Source organism: Pholcus phalangioides, unplaced genomic scaffold (genome assembly GCF_987345545.1).
Source record: "Pholcus phalangioides strain wild (caught in Gottingen) unplaced genomic scaffold, Ppha-v1.0 ptg000003l_1, whole genome shotgun sequence".
Lineage (NCBI taxonomy): Eukaryota > Metazoa > Arthropoda > Arachnida > Araneae > Pholcidae > Pholcus > Pholcus phalangioides.
In genome coordinates, this window is record NW_028301596.1 from 17,712,486 (window position 1) to 17,722,838 (window position 10,353).

A 10,353-nucleotide genomic window follows, 5' to 3' on the forward strand; every position below is an offset into this window, starting at 1 on the left:
GTTCGCATTCGGGGTAGACACATTTCTCCGAATAACCGAGTTTGTGCCTGATGCTCGTCGTATCACTCGTATCAGACATAGTTGCGATTGACCGAGTACGTGGCTGCATCAACAACCGTCATTTCCAGTGAGTCTTCATTAATCAATTTTTTTCAAAATTTGTTTGATTTTATTAAAACTATGTAGATTAAAATTGTTGTGATTCTAATTACTCGGAGAAATTGTTATGTAGAGATTTGAAAAACAAAAGACATTGTGTGGATAAACGCATAGACGTTTACGAAAAATAGTTTTTGTAATCCATCATTATTGCAATTAAGTAATTTTATAACTGCCATTACGACTTCCGTAAATGCATAATGATTCGAATGACGTCTCTTCGTTGAAAAAAAATTATGTTACAGCTCAATTATTATTATTACATTTCGAAATTTAATTACAAGTGTTCCAAACGACAGTAAAAACAATTGATATTTTGTTCAATATATATAGTAAGTTTATTTTTTATATTTTCAAAATAACTTCCGGTAACATTTCTCTCTTAATAGCGATTGAATGAGATTATTACAGATTAATGAGATTATTATTAATATATTCCATAAGATAAAATGGAAATTTGCTTATAACGAGAAGTTCTATGTAACGACAAGTTTCCCTCGTGCTTGTGAACTGCTGTTGTAACAGGCATTTACTCTGTATATAATTAAGTCCGTCCGGACTTTATACAGTATAAACTTCGTTACAACAATAGTTCACAATCAGAGGGAAAATAGTTGTTATAACGGACTTCTCGTTGTAAAAGAATTTTGATTTTTTTGGCCAGGGGAAACACATAAATGGGGGGGGGGGACAAACTGGATAAATTTAACTTTATTTTTTTACTTTTATTTTGAACTACTTTCGCTGAAATATGCGTCTAGAGTAAAGTTAACTGCTTATGCACTCACACATTGTTGATTGTATAACAAAATTTTGCACTCTGTGGAATGCAGCAATTTCTGCAACTGGAGTATTCGTTTCGCTACAGAAGTGTCCAATAATATTTTTTTCCCGTATTCCCAAAGGATCAACATGATTTATCCCCAAAATTTGTTAGTGTAAGTAGGCATCCATGCCCGAACCGGGATTAGAAACCAGACCTGCACAGGCAGTGAGAGGCTAGCTCCCTAACCACTGGACTGTTAGGTGGCGTACGTAATTTAAGGCAAAGAAAATGATTAATAACTGTCTGCTTTGCGTTCGATTTTGGAAGATTCCAAGAAAGAAAAGAGGCGGAGAATCTTTCAAGGCAAATAACAACGATCTCAAAACCGGAGGTCGTGCCCCCACCTGCCCAGTCAACACACCTACAGATAAAATGAAGTGTTTTTCTACCTTTTATATAGATAACAAAAAGACAAGATAAAGTATGTGGTCTTCTTGTCTATAGGGATCCGCATTATAACTGCCACATTTGAAATTGCGAAACCTTTCCAAATTGCCACGTATTTTAAGAATATTTTTTTCCGATTTTCGAATTTACTCCACCGGTCGATTTTGTTTTTCTCACGATGATACAAAAACAGCCATGGTGTGTGTGGCTTCCTAGGAAGAGAAATACTTTTTTGGGGGGAATATTTTTGTTTTATTTATACTGAGCTTATATATCTCTTTCTCACTCCTTCTTCTTATCTACCCGTGAACAATAGCTGACTCTGCACACTATTGATTGGTTGGTACACCGTGCAGTTGATTGGTTGGTACACTGTGCAGTTGATTGGTTGGAGTGGGATGTGGAAACATGTTTTATTGTAAAAACAGCTTCATTGCGTTTTTAGAAGACGAAATATTTCAGGGTGACAGAAATAATCAAATCAAGTTTGACGAGATACCTTGGAACTGCCGCTAATACTTGCAGATTAAAAGGAAATTATATTTAATAAGACATTAATAAAACACATAATTGCACTGCTCCAAATTTATTATTAGTTTATGAGTGTCTGAATATTTAAGACACATGATAATCTTTTCATTTCCAGTCCGATCGGAAAAACGTCGTCGAGTCTCCAGAAGACACACAAATTTCGAAGAAAACTACGAGTACAAGCCACAAGATTGGAACGAGAGTCTTGAATTGATCCAATCTACAAATTCCTGCATCGCTCAAAAAAGTAATAATCAGATTCTGTCGAAATATTCGTTGATAATTATCGATGTAAGTTGAGGTTTTTAGTGTAAGTATCCAGCAAAAAAAATTCTGTATTTCTCCATAAATAATAATTCAGTTTAAGGATTTCAGCATCAAGATCCCCCCCCCTTTTTGTGAAAATAACAATTTGAACTTTTCCATTAATTATTCCGGATTATCTAAATTCACACAGAAGCCAATTTGTGTGATTAGAGTCCTGATAAATATATATTTTATGAGGGGAAAGTTAGGTAGAATAAATTTCCAATGAATGGGACAATGACAGTTCAAAAGTTTATTACTAGGGCTATGGTTTTTATGCTCTAAAAACTTCTAAAAAAATGCATTTTGTGATTTTAAAAACTTATATATGCCCTATAAAACGAATAATTTTTTTATTCTTATCTTAAATAACATTAGTTTTAGCAAAATAAGACGACAATGAGAAGTGGTGATGCTGTCTAAACTTGTATTTTGAACCATTACTCATATTGTATGAACAGAAATTTTTCGTTTTACTAACTAACCTCATCGAGCCAAAATTTCTTTCAAAAATTTCCCTTTTGAGCAAGTTTTTCCCTCCAAATTCCGAATTGATGTGCTGCCATCTATAGGTGAAAATAGCTAACTAAATATTACAGTTAGCTTTAGAAAAAAACAGAAAATTTTTTTTTTTTTAAAATAGCAATAAATAATCCTTTTTTTTTTTATAAAAACTCAAAATTTCCCACAAACGCTAAAAAATTCCCCCATTTACCAATCTTAGTCTATTTTCCCCACGAGTTACGATCACCAACACCGATTCAGATGATTAATCTATTTACAGCGACATACCAGTGTCGTTGAAGGGCTAGTATTTTTATGCTCTAACAATTCAATGCCATTGCTGATTAGTTGGAAAAACCTGAATTTCATCATTTTTTTTTCCAATCAGCAACGACGTTCCATTTTTAGTTCATAAAAATCCTGACCCAAAGAGTTCTCGTCAGAGGCAGGAACCGCAAAAACTAGTCTGAAGCGAGATTGGATTAGCGAGCGAAAAATTCTACTTTGCATCGAAAAAATTGAGAAATGTGCAAAATATGCATCAAAATTTTTAAAATATGCTCCATCACGTAAAAATAGCGGAATATGCAAAAAAATATGCAAAAACATAGAAATCCGAGCCCTATTTATTATTCTACGATTATTTGGATCTTTTATACGCATGTTGCTTTTTGGTTCTAGTTTGATTCAAAAACGTCGAGTTTCCCTCTCCAGAGGACAAACAGATTTTGGAAAACACTACGAGTACAAGCTTCAAGTTTGGAACAAGTATTGAATCGATTCGATCCACACACAAAAGTTCCTGCATCGCTCAGAAAGTAAGAATATATATATAATCAGATTCACTCAAAAAATATACTTTGATAAGTATGAATTTTCAATATATTCCGGATTTATGTATCAGAAATAAATCATTTCAAAATTTTGAGCTTAGATAATACAAAATTGTAATTTTTCTTTATAAATCAAAGGCATGTTAATATAAGATAACAATAAATAAGAAATTGATGGGTCTGGGAGAAAAACGATGATAGCCCATTTTTTTTTATGAAAAGGATTTAATGTTGCCGTCTGTTGGTATATGAGGTATAGTATCGCTATCTAGATTGATTGATTGATGAATACTCACGCCCAGAGCTGTTGTGCACAAGACAACTTCCTCTCTTCACCTCCTGAGAGGCTTGGTCGTGTCGGAGAGCATCTCTTCTATTTATTCAACAAATGAAACAATTATATAAACTCTATGGAAAAAATCCATCACAGGACATTAAGCACGACACAATCAGGATTAACTACTTCTGATGATGCGTCGTTTCCAGAGTGTCAGCTTGTCCCGGTCTGGTAATTTAAAATGGAACTCTTTGGGTCTTGAGACACTATGAGATGAAATTAAAATTTTTTCCCTCTTTTTCGCAGAGGCTACTATTTTGAATCTTGCCAGATAGGCCGGGAATGGCCCGTGTCGGTGAAAAAGATGGTGATATTTCTGGGATATGACAAGTGGCGTATACTTAAAGGCCAGTAGGCCAGTCGTAGTCCAGGCTCTGTCCCTGGTGGGATGCTGTGGTGTATACTGACTTTGGGTAGAATTTCGTGGATTTTACACCCTGTAATTCCGGTGTCCCATCTTTCTTGCCAGTGACGTGATGATTCTTGCATTCACTTTCTTTTGTACGCTGATCTAGGGGTTAGTATGGTATAGGGCAGTTCCTTTTTCTTGGTAGCCAGGTTTGCGAGGAAGTCTCAGCTCGCTCATTTCCTGGATCTTTGCTATGAGCTTTGATCCAGCACAGAAGTATTTTGCTGTTTTGAATAAGTAGCTTACGAACTCTTCACGGGCCATTGGATTTGTTGTGAGTGGTTATCTGATTGATTTTTCAAAGGCTGTCTGTTTTTATTATGGCATTATCTGGAAATGTTGTTGCCAGTTCTACAGCTTTCTTGATGGCCAGCATTCCAGCTTGGAATACTGTATTCCGATCGTGTAGTTTGGAGATCCAGTAGTCTCTCTCTCTTCGTTGTCACTTATTAATATGCGGTAAGCTGCTCCCATTTCCTCCGTTGTTTTGGATCCCTCCGTGTATATTATTCTTCCACGTGCTTCCGGAATATTCTAGAGAAGTATCTGTACAAGTGCAATATCATCTGCCGGGTGATTTGTCCATCCCATGATTTTGTTTTCTATGATATATACATTTGCTGCGAGAATATATCATCTAGTTGGATATCTTCCTTAAGTCGTAGATAAACGGTTTTAACCTCGTAAGTAAGCTGAAGATCTACTGGGATAGAAAATTGTGGCTATGATTGTTTTCCCTCGACCCTTCCCCCATATATAAAAGAATCCATTCAAATACCTTCTTCGTGCGTGATACGAACTAGTGTATTCTCGTCAATTAGATATATTTCTGATTCCTCCAAATTTATTCAGAAGCCTATTGATGAAATATGATAGAATATTAATGTATATTTTTTTCAGCTATTTATCAACCCTCTCACTACCGTTTTTAAGCCGATCGTCCACTGGAAGCGACAGCATGCAGCAAGATCCGCGAGCGGCGACAGCCGACATCGAATCTGACGACAAAGGGCGTCTGACATCGTCCACTGAAAGGGATCTTTATACGCTACTCAGTTCGCGACTGCACTCCGTCAACACCATCTATAGCAGAAGGCCTCCGCGCGAAGCTCGTGACGTCACTGAAGAAGTATATCTCCCCTAAGGCGCCGTGATAAGATTATAGTGGCTATAATCTTCCCTATAGCCATTGGATATAGCAGGCCGACGCATGCTGCATTTTCTTTTTTGTAGTATATCCAATGGCTATATAGGTGAGATGGCCTTCTTCGATGATGTCACGAGCTTCGCGCGGAGGCCTGCTGCTATAGATGGTGTTGAGTCCGTGCAGACGAGTGTGTTCATTAAATAATCTTGAGAAAATATTGAAAAGAACCAAATTTTTTCATATTTATCAATTCATTTATTAAAGTCTATACTTGACGAGACATCTGGCACAAACTCAGAGAAGGCGTTCTTGTTGTAAATAAATAAATATTTATATTTAATCTATTACTACTTACCATCACAACTATGAACGGCAATTATCAAATTTTCAGCATTCATGTTTACGCGGGAAAGGAGGGATTGAAAGAGCTGCTGTGCAAGAGTAAGGAGTGAGAGAGACCGTCCATAGGAGAAAAAATAACTGAGTGAGCGGTGCGAAAAAAAGTAAACAACCGTTCTGCACCTGTGCAGACACGGCAAGAAGCGCGAGATCCCATTCGAACATGAATTTTTTTTCGTCCGCTGTTGTAGCTGGAAATCACTAGCTGAAGATCGTTGCTAATGGACGAAGTTCTCATATTTTCTGTGGAATAGGATGAATCTTGCGAATACAGACATCCGCGCTCCACTTATCTATCGCTTCAAGTCGCTTCCTGTGGACGACCGGAATTAAAACATGTATGAGTCGTATATTCCCCGAATGGGCTTGAAAGGGTTAAGAGACTCAACTAATCACAAATGAAAATTCGATGAATCAGATAATTCAAAAGTCGACGTGATAATTCAAATCTCTTAGACGTATGATGACTCTTTTTTTTTTTCCAGACTGATTGGAAAGCCATCGATTTTCCAGACAAGATGCTTATTGGATATGGAGCTGGTTCTCACGTGGCACTTGGAGTTCTTTCTGCTATTCCCAGCCTTTCTTTGCTTACCAACACCTTTAATACTTATAAGTTCGATGAACCTTTATTAAACTGTACATCTGAGCTTTCTTCGGATCTATTCTGCATTCTTTCCAGCACTCCGTGCGACAGAGGCGTATTTACGGGTGAGGCTAGACAGGCTATAGACCAGGATGGCAAGTACGGAGGGATGGCAAATTTGAGACACGTGTCAAGAGAAAAACTAGAATTGTGAATAGGTTGTGCTGTTTCTTTTATTTACAGCCAATAAAACGGTGAATCCATTTCTTAATTACGATATTTCTCATGCCTTCCTTCTCACACGCTTATCTGAATTTTTGCAATTTCACAATCACTATAAAACTTCTAAAACTCAGACAAATATTAGAGATGTTTGAATTTCACGTTTGTTTTAATTTTTCAGTTTCTTCTTCTTAATACCTGAAAATATGTGTTCCTTATCTCTGTAAAACCATAACAAATACTTTTGTCTGAAGATGCTGCTCTGAGGTAATCTCATTTCATCGTACCGTAACATGTGCGATTTCAAACATTTTACGGGATATGTGTGTTCGGATGGATATAATGTGTTTTGTTCCAAATCAATTAAAACATAATCGCCCGGAAATGTGATGGATATCTAATCGGATCTTCACACACGCCAATTTCTATCTTGTTCGTTTACAATATTTGCATGTAGCTTATATGCCTATGTCCATCATTTCTCCTGCTTAACTCCGAGGGCCACAAAGAGAAATGCCGACATAAAGAATAACAAGTGATGCAGAGAGGAATCATAAATCGAAAAATATTGTTTCAAGTTTTATTTATCAATATGAAGAAATATTGCCACTGATGTAATCAATCGTGTTGCTAGAACCATGTCAAAAATTTAAATAAAAAACATGGTGTATGGTATTTTACTGGTGAACCGTTGATCTTAGAAATTCTGCCGCCTGAGGTGATTAATATTTTGCCGCCCTAAGATACACCTTTCTGAAAAGAGTTTTCTTTCTTGACCTCTATTACCTTGCTCCAGTGGTTCCCAAAGTGTTGGTCACAACCGTCTTGGATGAGGGGAGTGGTAACGATGATGATTTAAGTTGTCGCGAGAGAATTTCCTAAATAAAAACGCCCTGATGAGAGCAAATATATTAAATCAATATAATAATTCTTCTTTGACTGAGAAGGGTGGATCCCATAGTGGGCGCAGCTATTTACATTCTCTCCTATGAGTTTCGGAAAAAATACTGCCCTTCGAAGAAATAATTGAGCTATTTAGCACATATATATAACGCATTAAAATTCTACATAAAATTTACTAAAACTTACTTGAAGAAAAATCCTATTCCATCAAGTTCTATCACAAATGTACTTTTGTGCACTTTTATGAAAAATCATGAAGATTAATAAATTAATATTTATTTTAAATCCAAAGACAAAATTTACTTATTGAAAATCTGGGAATCGCTCTCCTCAGTTCCGAGTTTTTTAAATCGTGATTATCCACGTTATGTTACCTATACACGCATAGCATAAAGCTACGTTTTTCCTACCTTTTTATTTATATGTTGCAGCGAAATAGCATCTCTGATTTCATACGTGTGTGACCAGAGGCATAGTACGCAGGAGAAAACATTGGGGGGCCTATGCTCTCCCCAAGGTGATCAAGAATTAAAAATATCAAATATGTTAGTAAAAAATGAAAGTATCTCGTAAGGAAATACCTTTATACCCGTATGTTGTTTTTAACAATTCCCGTTAATTTAAAATGCTTTTGAAGATTATAAGCTCAAAATTTTTTTCTGGGAGAGATTCCTTGTTTTTCCCCAAAACCTAATGTATCCCTCTAAAGGCCGATCTTGTGTACGCCAGTGCAGGATATTATAATGTTGTTGGCTTTCACGTGGTGCAACCTCGTTACGCAAATTCTACCATAAGTCATTATACCGCTCGATCATTGTTTGACGCAGCATAACCTTGATGGTCTTTGCACCAATAAAAAACAAACTCCAATCCGAAGGTGCATATGGAGCCTCGAATGAATGATAACACGTATCGTAGCAAATCCGTTTGAAAACATGTTTTAGGTGAAGTTCTTTTGTGTACTTTCTAAAACATCCTCTACTGCCTTTGCTATTATGATTCGACGATACATTCTATGATCAAAAGCTTCTGACACATTCTATGATAACTGCCTGGCGACTTACAGACTGCAATACTAAAGAATCAGCCATGTATACTTCATCAAAATGTTACTCTATGCAATAGTAAGAAAAGAAATTTATTATTATAATGGATACAAAAATGAAATCACTTATGTACAATTCACCAAAATGCCACATAATGAATTAATGAGAAAATAATTAAAAATAAATCTAACATACAAAAAAAAAGAAGTAATAGAAAAAAGAATCAAAGTGATCCTCTGAAATTTGTTGGATGTAGCTGAGAATGGTTGGAATCTTCAGATCTTTTCTCATGTCAGCCCCTATGATGTACTTTAGAGCGCTCACAAGTGTTCTCAATATTTTATTCTGTTGACTTTGCAGACGCTGCATGTTGGTCTTTAAAACATGATCCCATACTGGTCCAGCGTAGGTCATGATAAGATCTTTCGTATTCCGTGGCAAACTTGATAATTTAATAAATTTTAGTGCTTGTAAAATATCAACTAATACTACGTGGTATTGTTTTTTTTTCATGCGGCACATATATCAAAATTTGGTTACTAATTTCAATGGAAGAATTGTAACAGCTTTATTTCATTGATGTCTTTCTCACATGTAATGTAGTACTGTGTAATTGTTTTCAATATTTTCTAGAAGGCATATTTTTGCTGAGGAAATTTTCCTTTTACACGTTTTATTGGTTATGGACAAAAGTGCCAAAGAAAGGCACCAATTTATTCGCGGTGAGCAGGTTTACAAATTTTGGCCGTTTAGAGTATGAGGACGCTCCCATGTGCACAGAATTTTTTGGCTGCGCAACAAAAAATTCCCTATACTGCATAAGACAGCATGTTATTTTATCATTTCGAACTGATAAAGAAATTCTGTAAGCGAAGAAAAACGGGTCTGTGCAGATGAAATAACAACTAATGCGCCCAGATCTGGAAAAAAAAGTTAAAGGCCACATTTCATGTTGGAAAAAAATTTCACCTTTCTCCGCTAACATCTCGGTGCTCATCATGCCCCCTCCATCCTAGAGCTAGGCCAGCCCCCCCCCCCAAGACTCAGATCTTTGGTGAAACCCCCAGGTCAGACTCTTCACTCCCCCCCCCCAATATGAATTTGTAGTGGGAAGATAAAATATACAAACACATCTATAATATGATTATTATCTCGTATCCTCGGGCAGCAGCGCTGTCAGATCCACTAATTTTGTGGGGACGATGCAGGGAACAGGAGATTCCACGATAAGACCTCGCACAATGATGTATGACAATAAATGTGCGAATTAAGAGGTGCTGTCTAGACTCTCTTTCATTTTACCCTGGGGCCATGATGTTGTTGGGGCAGCAGTAGGGACACACTTTTTTTTGATTAAATATACAAAGATTTTTCTGAGCTCTGTAGAACCTCCTCATTATCATCAAGGATTCCACAGAACAGCCTTATGACCAAGAAGACTTCCGTGAAAAACTTTACGTTGGAAACCCCTGATATATATATATATATATATATATATATATATATAGAACAGATATAGACATTAAAAAATGAGCAGTAAAGCACATTCCGGAGCCAAAAAGTGCGCCCCACTAGAGATTCTTCTATTCTATAATCGACTAAAAAACGTCATTTGGAAAAATGCTGATGAAGAGTGAAAGGTTCTTAACAATAAAGAGAAGGAACCTAATTTTTTTATTCAGAAACCAGCTTCTCTAGAGATAGGTGACACTTTTTGGAAGTGCAAGAAAGAAGGTGCGTCGCGATAAATTAGGCATT

General features: G+C 36.4%; 1 long non-coding RNA gene across 1 annotated transcript; it reads left to right on the forward strand.

Moving 5' to 3' along the window:
- The first annotated feature begins 2,018 nt into the window (after window positions 1-2,018).
- On the forward strand, window positions 2,019-7,320 carry LOC149088193 (uncharacterized). Its single transcript, XR_016195366.1, has 3 exons — window positions 2,019-2,150; window positions 3,395-3,531; window positions 6,324-7,320. It is a non-coding gene; the product is annotated as an uncharacterized LOC149088193 (long non-coding RNA).
- The last annotated feature ends 3,033 nt before the right edge of the window (window positions 7,321-10,353 follow it).